The 13,187-nt window shown below is 34.2% G+C and overlaps 1 protein-coding gene across 4 annotated transcripts in view; it reads right to left on the minus strand.

Moving 5' to 3' along the window:
• The window catches only part of PCDH9 (protocadherin 9), a 981,897-nt gene that overhangs the window by 462,114 nt on the left and 506,596 nt on the right, over positions 1–13,187 (minus strand). The window lies entirely within an intron of this gene.

Below are 13,187 nucleotides of genomic sequence, written 5' to 3' on the forward strand. Positions count from 1 at the left end.
TGGGGATCTTTTTCCTAAAAAGTTAACATATCTATTCCTCTTTAAACAGGCAATTTGGCATAAAACTTCTTTAAAAACAAATAGCAATATTTTTACTCCAGAAAGGCAAATTGAAATCTAGTGTGCACAACCAAAACCACATTAAATTTTTCTCACCACTTTGGTAAAAGTAATCTATGTTTTAGAGAACCGGTATTAGAAGTAATAAATATAATAATGTTTGACACTTTTTATATAATAAGTACTTCAAATTTCTATTGTCCCTCCTCCCCAACTTACATGGTTTGTTAGAATTCTTGCTCATTTTCCCCCTAAATATCAAAGTGTAAAACCAATGTTACAAAAATTTTATGCAGAGGCATGAATTTATAAGGAAAAACAGTATACCTAAACCTGCTAACTATATGACATCACCTTAATGCTTTTCATTAGAGTATTTTAAATGTGACCAACATGTATATTTTGTTCAAACCACACACTTGAGAGAAAGGGATGATTTATAATTGCTAGGTACACTTATGAGAGAATATATTAAACTGGAAATGAAGCTTTTGACAAATAAATTGAGAATTTAATTATTTAGTAGTGCTTTTTTCTCCATTGTATGTGTTTGTATATATATATATACATATGATCTAAAAATAAAATGTCCTAAATGTATATTTTGACAGGCATTTACACACACATACACACACATATACAATGAAGCACATACGTGCATGTATAATTTCCATATTATAATAGGAGACAAGATTTTTCTGCTTCATAAAAATATGAAAATAATCACTAATTGTGGTGTCTAACTTCTAAAACTGCACTGTCAGACCTTGTTCATTATGCAGTAATTAGAAAGAGACCATTAGTATTGTTGCTGTGAACTTTTCAATGTAGTTCAGGAAATAGTGTGGTATAACCAATTAAAACAAAAACATTTAAGAAGGTAAGGAAACCATTAAAGCCAATTCATTAGACCTTCATATTTTGGGTTCATTGGCATTGAACATGCACATTCAAGCAGAGAAACTTGAATTGCTGATATACCCCAATTGTAAGTTTGTAAATTTGAGAGGGAGGATAGCTTTAGAGTACTGATGAAACATTGATAAGGCTTATCCTAATGATTTAAACAGCTGTTAAGTATTATAGAGGTCTAAACCGATAACAATGTATGGGTATAAAACAGTTTCTTTTAGAATTGGGTTTCATTAATTTTTGGACAAATTTAATGAGATCAATTTTATTTTGTGTATATCTCAGTTGTTTTATGCAGTTGTCAAAAGTCAAATTCATTCCTGAAGTGGATGAATGCGCGATAGCTAAACAAGCGAGGTTCAGAACTTTCTTCCTTTCTGAAACTCTCCAGACTGTTCAAGTATCTCTAAGATAATTCTCTAGAAGTGACAATCAATGGTAAAAATTGTACAGTTGCTGATGAAACGCTGGACCCCCATTTATAGTCATCTTCATCAAAACATAATATAGAGGAAGGATACCCATTTAAACACAGATAGATGAGTCACTCATCTAGATAAATGACCCTTTAGCAGCACAAAGAATTTCATCTTTTTAAACCTTATTATCCACTAATAATATGATGTGAGTGTGGAGAGCATTCTAACAACATCTGCAGTATATAACAGGTATACATGTTTTAAGTTCTGCCAGTATTTTTGACAATCAACAGCTGTGATAGAATGATCAAAACCACCTACACCCTCCTTCACTCAACCCAGGAGCAATAACAGCAAATACAACAACATAATCAACAATCATCTATGAAGTACTTACCGTATGTCAAACAATTATCTCTTTTTATCCTTAGAATAACCCTATGACATAAACATTACAATTTGATTTTGCACATGAGAAAACTATAGCTTAGGTACCAAGGATGTAATCATATTAAGAAAGGTTGGTACAATTACAATTCAATTTACTTCCAAAATCAGTCATCTTAACCACAGTACAACATTGTCTTTCCCATTCATACCAGTATAGTAGCTCAATACCAGAATTTAGAAAATGTCTTTAACATATTTTAAGATGAATATTCACAATGCCTAAACTCAGGGCTAATGTCTGTACTATAGGTTGGCCACCTACCCCTTACCAACTATATGCCTCTAGGTTCCAACAGAACCCTTGGATTTAAGCTCTGCTTTGGAAACAGAATGAACTAGGAAATAAAATATACTTCACAATCACAGAAAAAAGACACTGACCCTCACTTCCATGCTAGTTCTAGATTCTACAACAAAAATGCCCTGAAAGAATAAGCACAAAACTGTGTAGGCACAATGAGAATGGTTTTGTCAATCTGTGTGTGTGTGTGTATGTATGTATGTATGTATGTAGGTGTACATAGATAGATAGATATATCTCCAACAGTCCAGTTGAGAGATTATATTGTCATGATGTAAGGAAGTGGCAACAAGAATGGAGAAAAGTGGATTTGCGAAGTATTTAGGAAGTAAATAGATAGGGCTTGAGGACTGATAGAATGTGGAAGTTGAACAAGGAGGAAAAATAAAAGATGCCTCTAAGGCTAATCTGGTAAATGTAGTTACGGTAAGATAAAAGAGGACTGGCTACATAATTTGTGGATCCCATAGCAACATATGGGGCCCCTTGTTCAAAAGTATTAGATTTCCAAGATGGCAACAGCAGAGCATTAAAACAAGCACGGAGCCCCTCTGCATGTGGGGTTCTGGGCAACTGACTGGATCACACATCCATAAAATCAGTCCTGAGCAAATTCATCAGTTTATTGGAACATAAAATGGAGAAGTGAAAGAAAAGAAGTTGGAAATATTAGTCAACCAATATTTTTAATCAATTCCATGTTAAAAAAAAAAAAAAAAGATAAACAAGAGTGAATTTCTTATATGGCCTCCTCTTCTGTCCCCAGCTGGGCTTCTTCCGGTTGTGGCTACTCTGTCTTTCCTAACAAATCCTGCCTCCTACTCCAGGGCTGGACAGACCTCCTCACCAAAGCTTGGCTCTGTGGAAGAGAGGCAGAGCCCCACCACTACACTGAGATCCCTGAAACTGTTTTGTGACTTCACAACAGAAAACCTGTGTGTGTGTGTGTGTGTGTGTGTGTGTGTGTGTGTGTGTGTGTGTGTGTGTGTGTAAGGAGAGTGAGACGCTGTCACTGTCCTGCTTTCTTCTTCAGTCGTGTATTTCTTAATACCTTCTTTGTTTTGGTGTGGCTAAGGTTACCCCTCACGACACCACAGAAAACATGGCATTGTCTGTGGAGGGGGTGGTGACTTCTAACCTTCTGGGGACAGTGCAAAAGCAATCATCTGCATGTTGGTCTACTCTGTGTCCTGTCATTGGGGTTGACATCTGTCTATCAGAGGTTATACAAGAGGGGTAGGGAAGCTTTCTCAGCCTTGCAGATAACTGTGGCATTTACTGGCCAGGAGCTGAGACTCAACACTATGTATTTCTTTTTCTCAATCCAGTGTGAAAATCAAAGCACATTCCCTTTTCAATCAAGGAAGGCTATACTATTCTCTCAGAGAAGAGACAGCTTTTTAGACACCGTGTATGCTTCTTTGTTTATGTGGGTGTACGCAGATGGAGGAGAGGGCATGGGGACATAGGATCTGTGCTGCTGGAGTTAAAGTGGAAACTTCCTGCCACAGGGCTTTAACTCCCAAGCTGGGATCAGGGGAACAAAGGCAGTCTATTGCCCTGTCACTGTTAACGGAAGGCCTGGAGGAGCAGAGAAAGCATCTTCTCATTGTGTAAAAGAGGCCTAAACTAGGAAGTGCTTTCTGCTTCTCTCTACACGCTCCTACCACTGAAGCTGCCTTTATTTTTGTGACAATAAAAAGTCATACTGTCACCCGCCCCAAATCCATCATTGTAAAAGGAAAGGAGAAATCATAAAAGCACAAATTAGAATGCAAAATGAAAATCGGCTATAACAAAAGATGAGAAATATAATCAAATATATATAATCAACTGAAATTAACCCGTTAAAACAAAAAGTATACCTTGGGTTGAATTTATTTTTAATCTAAATGTGTTTTACCTAATATAAACATAAGGAGACTCAGAAATTACATTTCAGAATAAATATAAAAATGAAATGAGCATAGCTATCACCACAAAACATTAGCAAAAAGAAGCAGGAGTGGCTATATTAATATCAAACTAATACTGGAAGCTTTGGAGGCTGGATGATATGTCTTACTTCTAAGTATAACGTATAGCTTTTGTATAAGACATAGTGAGTGCTCATTCATGAAGATGAATTCCTAAACCAGGAAATAGCAGAAACACAGTGGACACTTCAATTCTGCATAAAACAATAGCTTATAACAAACAGCTAACAATAGACCAGGCATTCTAATCATTTTACTTTATATTTTTACTAAGTTCTGCCTTCTAACATTCCCACCCCTTCTTCAGGGACTCCAGTTTTCCTTGGCATCTATATTTCATAATAACATAGGTACCTTGCAAGTTCTGAAGCAGAGCAAATAGACTGGCAATTCATCAAATATATTTTATTTCATTTTATAGATATATGAAATGGAATAATATTTTGCCCCCTGGCACAATTCTTCTATCTCCTGTTCCTGTTTGGATCTCCCAATGACTTCAAAGAGAAATTTTCTCTGGGAGAAGTGAGCAAGGTTTGTAATATATAAATATAAGTTTTTAAATGTCAAGACATAAAGTAACAGTGATTCGCTTTTCTTTAAACTAATAAAAAAGGCCAACAAAAACAAAACAATTTTAAGAAAAACCCTCCCACTATAAAAATCTCTTGGCCTTACTGTAAAAGATAAAATTTCACTAAGTTGATGCACCAATAATGTATGATTTGTACAATTCTGTGGTATGTTAGCAATTCTGTCTCAGTAGAGTACTGTAGCAATCTCTCAAAAACAAGCAACTGAAATGTTTCTCGTCCTAAAGCAGCACTATCTTTTTTTCAGTGCAATCATGGACATATTCTCGCACTGCCTGATATGGTAGCCACTAGCTTCCATATTGAACAGCATAGCTTCACTCGTGTTGTCACAGTTGGTGATCTGCTGGCCAGGTGTGAAGTGAAAGTGAAACCAGTCTTAGGACTTATGGTTTGGTGCTGGTGACAAAAACAAGTAAAGGAATTAACAAAGAAATCTCAAATGAGAACTGATAAGAAGAAAAGCATGATACAGATTCATATCTGTATTCCCAAACACTCTTCAGTAGGTTCTCAGTACAATTTTTGTTAAAAATGTTCACTTAAAATAAAAATTAATGGAAAGATGTCATCCAATTAAGAAAACTGGTTTGGAGGACCCTGACTGGAGGATGAGCAGAGCCAGCTGTCTACTTCACTTGTCCTGACAATGTTCCCACTCTCAAATCAGCTCTACATATAAAAAGTCTTAATGCATTGACCCAAAGCTCAACACTGTTTAACCATTCTAAATAAATGATACTATACTCCTGCTTTAAGGAGTGTGGCAAAAAGACACAAAACATGCTATAATTTGTTTAAACATAAGGCATCCAGGCAATCAAAACTGTCAAAAACAAACATGGGGACAAATAAGTAGTGTGAACAAAAACTTTCTTGTAATATACTGATATTTCATATTTTTCTGTTAGTTTTGGAAATTCATTAGTCATTACTTTTTCTTCTGATTTCCAATAGCATGCTGTTATCCTCCATTTCTTCCTGAACCTACCCTTCTTAATTAAATGGCTTCCTGACCTTTCCATCATGCTCTTCATTGGAAGAGCTGTGTGGGTGTGTGTGGATGAACAGACATTGCTGGGGCAGGAAAGGGGTAAACTCACTTCTGAAGCAAATCTTGTAGTCCAAGCTTTCAAGAAACATTTATGAAAAGATTAAAAAATATGTCCTTCTATATTTAATCTATGCATGCTTTAGGAATTCTGAATCCTTGAGAATTCCATAAGGAAGCATAATGCAGATCGCCTGTTTTTATAATTATGTAATAAATGCATGAACCAGATGAAACTAATACATCAAGTGCTTATTTAAAAAAAAACTGAAATGAATAGCCCTTCCTAGATCAAAATTATAAATTATCTTGGTATTTCATTTACTCTTTTTATCTGTGAGAAGTACTAACCAAGAAAGAAATTACATATACATATATATGTAATATTAATATGTTAAAGTAGGTTGAAATTTATATAAAATAAACATATCTGTAGAATTAATTTTTATGTGAGGAACACTTATCAATGAGGAATGAACTACATGCATTGTTACAATGTGGAAGGAATTTGAAATAAATTACTTATCTCAAGCTTGTAATGTGCTTTGGGAATATTTACCTTTTGCTTCTTCTATGAAAAGTCAATATTCAAATAATCCCCCAAAATGTAATGTTAAAATTTTTATATTACTTTAATTGTAGAATCAAAAATTTGCTGATGCCAGAGTAGTAACATAAAATTTCATATTCATTGTAATTATGGAAGTCAAATAAAATCATTTAATTTCTCCAAATAGTCTTTTGAGGCAGATATTATCCCCTTTCTACAGAGAAGGAAATTGGTACCTGCAAATATTAACTAAATCAACTATATCACAGAGCTAGCAGACTATAATTACATTTGAGAGCCTGGACTGTCTTATTCTTTTATGAACCTACAGTACATAGTTAAGAGAGTGACTGACATATTGTAAGTATGCATACATGTCTGTTCAGTTAAAATAAAGTATCGGAGCTGGGAATAAAAGAGAGAATTTTTTGGCATTAAAACTCATCATCTTTCCACTGTATTGTATAACACTTTGCTAAATAAAGGGATAAGTATTTTTGTTACAAAAAACAGGTGTCCACTGCTTTGCAGATCCCTCTTGCCTAGCTTACTTTAATGTGAAAAAGCAATTTTGATTTTCTGAAATACATATTAAGTCTATTCAAAATGAACCATAAAACTAACTAAATCAGGGAAGTCTAAAGTGCTGGAGAATGAAGAGAGGAATCTCATAAACCTATCAACTGAGGAAACAAAAAGTATATGCCTTAGATTTGGAAATGTTGTCCAGGAAAACCAGGATGAACAAAACAGTAGAAGAGCACAGGGGGAAAATTCCAACTAATGAGAAACCAACACATACAGAGAAATTATCCAGGGCTTTGTCCCTGTGGCCATGGAATGGGAGGCCTCTGCACGTGAGTGTCTCTCTGTGCATGTCAAAATCCTTTGCAACCCTTGGCGCTCTCAACAGGGTGCCTTATTAATAACAAGCGCTGAGTATATGTGGTCATATCTTGATTAATATCATGGAACTGCAGAGGGCCCAGAGTAGACAGATACATTACTCAAGGGAGTGAAGATATGGCTAAAATTAAAATAGTCTAAAATTAGATTTAGATCTACATACTCATAATTAAATGCCTATTGTGGGTAAAGCAGTACATTAAGTGCTTAGAAAGAAACAGCTTAGTTCAGAATTAGTATATCTAAAAATTATGAGGAATATAAGTAAGATAAATATGAACATATTTACCAAATCCTAGAATATTAGAGCAATGAAAAATCAAGGAGTATGAGGATTAAGATAAATGGATATTTTGTAAGCCATGATTTAACATATTAAATTGCCTATCATATAAGGCTATGAAGTCTGAATAATGTAAATAATTTTAGGAATTCTATTAGATGATTAGCCATTGTTCATTATTAAAGATAACAAAGAGAGAAAAGATCCATAACCTCTGATGTTATTATCAAGGAGGTCAACAAGGTATTTCGCAGAATAATCTTTGATGCATACCTGTCTGAATCATAACAGCTGCAAATTCTGGGAGTGCCAATTCCAATTCCCATGTTTCTAAGATTCATTTTTGAGCCTGATACACTTTTTCAAAAATCATATTTGTTTCTGTGCCAAGGGGATCATGGTGGATCTTGGTAATTGTACAGCAAGTTCTGTTCTTGTCTTATTTGATAATAATAGAGTTGTAGCTGGCAAATATTACCCATCTAAGACCATATATTTCAGCACTCTCTTCAGTTAGGTATGGTCATGTGGTTGATTTACAAACCAGCTTTCATGTTAGCCTCAGTGCTCCTTCTCTGTGCCTTTTCCAGCTTGACATTGGGAAACATCAGTTGAAGATGTCAGAGCTGCCCTTACTGTGGGTCTTTGAATAACTTCATATAGAACAACCATTCATTGACCTGGAATAGCTAATTTAGTACATTAAAATAAAATTGTTTTACTTTATTCTTACTGTATTCCTTAAGTCAAGGAATTATTTTTAGGTCCCCTGCTAAAAGCTTACTTTAAATTAACTACTACAATAATACAGTTTGGGAGTTTAGGCGCAGGTTTACTTAAGTTTTCATTTTTTGTTGTTTCATTCATTTATTAATTTAATCAATTTCTATGTATCCTCATTAAACAAATGAAAAATTCCTAGAAGGTTTAAATGTTGGAAAATAGACTAGAGAGTTTACCTTCGAGGATATAGGACTAGAATTCAAGCATGACATATAAAATACAGGGTCAAACTTATATAGCATATATGGAAGGAAGTATTACCTCATCCCCCCACCAAGAAAGGAAAAGTATCTGACCATTGCAAAAAGAAAATATCCAATAATAATTATTCAACATCTTCGTATGCACCACTAGTGTCAAGTATCTCAGTACCAATTAAACCAACATGTTTTTGTGTAGATGGAAGAGTAAAGGAGTACAGAAAGTAAGACTTCACCAAACTCTGAACACATAAATTGTGCTTTTCCAATTTTCTATTATAAAACTGAAATAGCTAAGTAGTTAGTCTGAACTCCTTAATGTATTTTTAAATGGATTAGAAATCCAAAATGTCAATAATTTTCTCTTAAACACATCCAATATTATAACATGTTGTTGGCATGATATTAAGATAAAGAATACGCAAAGTAAAAGTATTGTTTGTAAGGTTTATATATCTTAAAATATATTTCTTTGATGTTATGAAACAGATTATGGAAAGTCATTAGGTCAGTCCATATCATATGAGAATCCAAATTTATTAGCATGGAACTCTTGGGAACCAAAAAAGAAATTTAGTATATAAATACTATGAGTTAGTTCACACTTAAATTTAGAATTCCACATTTAAATTAGATGTATGGTAAAACATTTTTCAGAATTCTAAGACTACTTAAATTTTTGTGTATTTATTTATGTATAGAATGAGAGTATATATGTGAACTTTATAAAATAACATTTATTTTCTCTATAATTTATATATGTGAGTAAAGGAAGACATAAACACCTATAAAAATGGAAAATAAATGTACAACTCAGGAAAGGCAACATGCAAACAACAAGGTATGTTTAACTAGTAGCAGTTGTATTAAAAGATAAAATCAGAACCAAATAAAAGGTGACATTTAGTAGCAAGAATGTGAAATATGGAAGCACAATGGAGATGAAAGTGAGGTTGGATTAAGATAAAGATGATTCCTCTGAGTCCAATAGAATTTTTCTTTCCAAATTTAAAATAGAGCTGATAAGGCCAAATACTTTGAACTTTTGATCCTACCTCCCAATTTTTAGAGATGCCCAAAGAGAATTTCAAAAGAGAGGAAGAAGAAATTATGCTGTCACACTAAGTAGAGAGGGATGAGAAGACATCTTTATTAAAACTGTGGCATTTAATAGGAAAGGTGAGATAGAGTCAAGGCTGACTGCAGAGACCCAGTGCAGAACACAGTCACGAGACTCAGTGCTGCCAACAAGTCCTGGGCCAAGGTTGTCTGGCCTAGATCTCAAATTTTGTTTAATGGTAGATCTGAGAAATTTAATCTCTTTAATAGTGAAAACTCATCAATTGGACATAGGGTCTTCTATATTATATTTCTCAAAGAGGTGGAATATGACAAGGTCTAAATAGTAAAAATGAAAACATAAAAATCAATTATAAACACACACATGTGTGCAACAAAAAGCAAACAGAAGACCTTGAATCTCATTCTGTATTTTAGAGAATATTTTATTTGAGTTAAACAAAGTCAAGATCAATTAAAAGATAGGACCAAGACAACAAGCAGCTTGAGACTCAGACAAGAGTTAACTCACATCAATTCCTTTGGGTCTTTAACATTTGCATGGAAAACCTTCTACACAGGTTATATGAGATGTTCCAACTCCAGACCCTGAAACAACTCTAGATCATGAAGTTGCACCTCTATTAAGCTAAAGGTTAAATAGTCTGAAGAAAGCAACATTAATTCTCATAATATAATATCATTTTATAATGTAACTTAAAAAAAGTCTGGCTTCCATGATGAAAATGTAACAATGAAAGAAAGGAGCAACACAATTATTCTGTCCTCTAACGCAGATCTATGGAAGTTCAAAGTCATGTGCAGAACAAGTTCAATAGCAAAGAGGGCTGCAGTTGATCACTTCAGCTTTCCCAGCATGGCACAAATTCAGTGATTTTTGAGCAAGCAAAGCAGTGATTGACAGTACCTAAAATACCATTACAGCTTTGCACCATTGTTAATGGTGTTCATTAAGAAAACCCTGATTTATTAATATTTTCCAAATATACATAATTTGTCACTATAACCTTGAAATAGCATAAAAATACATTAAGATAAGAATTTTAAAAATAATTTCCTAGTTGCTATACAAAACATACCAATTCATTGAAAAACTGATGCAGAGAGAAAACCAAATGTGTTTAAAATAATTATCTTTTTTTAATTTAAGAAAAATTGGGATTTTTTTACATACAGCTTTTCCTTGTGGATCCCAAATTAGTGAATATTTATTATATTTTTGCCTTTGGAATATTCTTCATATATGAGGTCTTATTCGTGCCTGTTAATAATCTTGGAATATGCTACTGAATGAAACTACCTCATGCAGAAAGTTGCTTTCTTGAGAACAGAGGCATCCAGGATTAGCTAAATAGTTGAGGTTTTGAATTGTTTTTTTTTTTTTTTTTTTTTTTTTTTGTGGTATGCGGGCCTCACTGTTGTGGCCTCTCCCGTTGTGGAGCACAGGCTCCGGACGCTCAGGCTCAGCGGCCATGGCTCACGGGCCTAGCCGCTCCACGGCATGTGGGATCTTCCCGGATCGGGGCACGAACCCGTGTCCCCTGCATTGGCAGGCGGATTCTCAACCACTGCGCCACCAGGGAAGCCCGAGGTTTTGAATTTTTATGTGATGTTCTTCATAGGTATTCACAGCAATTAGTGGTAAGCCAGTATTTCAGAGTCTGAGTCACAAAATAACATTAATAATTGCGAAGGGTGTGGTAAATGATTTGTTAGGAATAATAAAGCACCATGGATTGGGAATGATTTACTTGAAAATGACTTACTCTAAAAAAAAAAACAAAACAAAACTGGAGTAGGTTCACAGGTCCTCCACCCTGAGATCATTCTTACTTTCACTCATATGTTTCCTGAACGGAAACATAATATTTTTTGAAAAATGGGTGGAGTTAGTGTGTCTCACAAAGAATCGCGCACAGGCTGAGTGCATCCATTTGGATATATCACAGTGGAAAAAAAGGACAAAGCCTAGGGGTCTAAACAATGACTATAGAACCAAAGAAAGAATAGCATTCCTTGAATCAAAGCACTATCTTTGGTGGGAGGGAGGGAGACGCAAGAGGGAAGAGATATGGGGATATATGTATATGTATAACTGATTCACTTTGTTATAAAGCAGAAAGTAACACACCATTGTAAAGCAATTATACTCCAGTAAAAATGTTAAAAAAAGAAAAGGAGACAAGGTGGAATTGAAAAATAATTGAATACCAAGAAATACATCATTATAGTAGTCAAAAATATATATGTTTGCTACTTAAACTATGTTAAATTTTTGTGATATAAATATATTCATCATTTACACTTAAAAAAAGTACTATCTTTGTTAGCTTCTCAACAACTTTGTTAATTTACAAACACAACATTTATTGTTATTTTAAAGTTTTCAGATAAAGTATCGATAATACTAAAGGGATGTGGTTTTAGTCTTTAGTCCATTAATAAAGACAAATTTTATCATTTAAAATTATTTTAAATTCATCCTAAAGAGATGTTCAAATGAATAATACACTCATAATTATGGAGTACTAAAGTCACAGTGTTGGCTATCATGGAGTAATGGAAGGACAATGAGATTTTCAGTCAGAATACTTGGGTTCTAACTGTGAAACAGAACAAATATCAATGCACTTCAGTTCTTCTAACTAAAAATAGCAAACATCTTCTATGTAAAATATAATTATATATTTATATACTTTAAAAACTTGTTTTCATTTGATTGCTCAAGCATCTCAGAGTTAATATTTAATCCTTTGAAGCCTCTATGTCCTGATTTGTGAAACAGAGATTAATATCACCTCTTATCTCTGAGGATTTTTAGTGAAAAAATATCATGGTTGCAAATTGGTTATAATAGTGGCTAATACAGATTATTCTGCTCACAAATATTAGGTCTTGATGTCAATATGAGTTTTCTAATAACATTTACAATTTATTTTCTATCACTTTGAGACTGGAGGTCTGCCAGAATGTTCGTGTTTTAAATCTAGAAAACGGCCAGCCCCTGGGTAGCAGCAATGAATTACGTCAAGACCCATGATCATACTCCATGTACCATGATTGGTTAGTTCATTAATAATAATGAAATAACAGCAATTCTACTTGCTTGACATAAACTGGTGAAACTTTTCAGGTTGTGATGTGATAAAAGACATACTTGACTGTTAGAGAATGGAGGAAGAAGAAAAGAGAAGAGAGGAGAGGACAGAAGGGAGAATTGGCGTTCAGAAAAGCATGGAGGGTTTACAAGTGGCAGCATCTCCAAGGATGGGTACTAGAGATTATGACAGAGTCAGTCACTATGGCAGATTTTGGGAGAGTCAGAAGAGAGATCCATCAGACCATGGTCCTGCCAAGGTAGAAGAGGCTGCTGCTTAGGAAAGGGAGGTGCAAAAGGCACTCTTGAACACTTGACACATAAATATAAGATGTACCTAATCACTTCCAAACATAACTGAGAATTAGAAGAAAAAGTAACATAACCCAAGATCCCAGTGTAGATATATCAAAACACAATCCTTATGAGAATTTAAAAATTGGATAGTGCAGATAATTCTAACGAGGTATAGCACAGCAGTCCACAGATCTGAGTTTGGAAAGTACTTTATATTTAGTACTATATT

The sequence above is a fragment of the Kogia breviceps genome, chromosome 16 (assembly GCF_026419965.1).
Source record: "Kogia breviceps isolate mKogBre1 chromosome 16, mKogBre1 haplotype 1, whole genome shotgun sequence".
Classification (NCBI taxonomy): Eukaryota; Metazoa; Chordata; class Mammalia; order Artiodactyla; family Physeteridae; genus Kogia; species Kogia breviceps.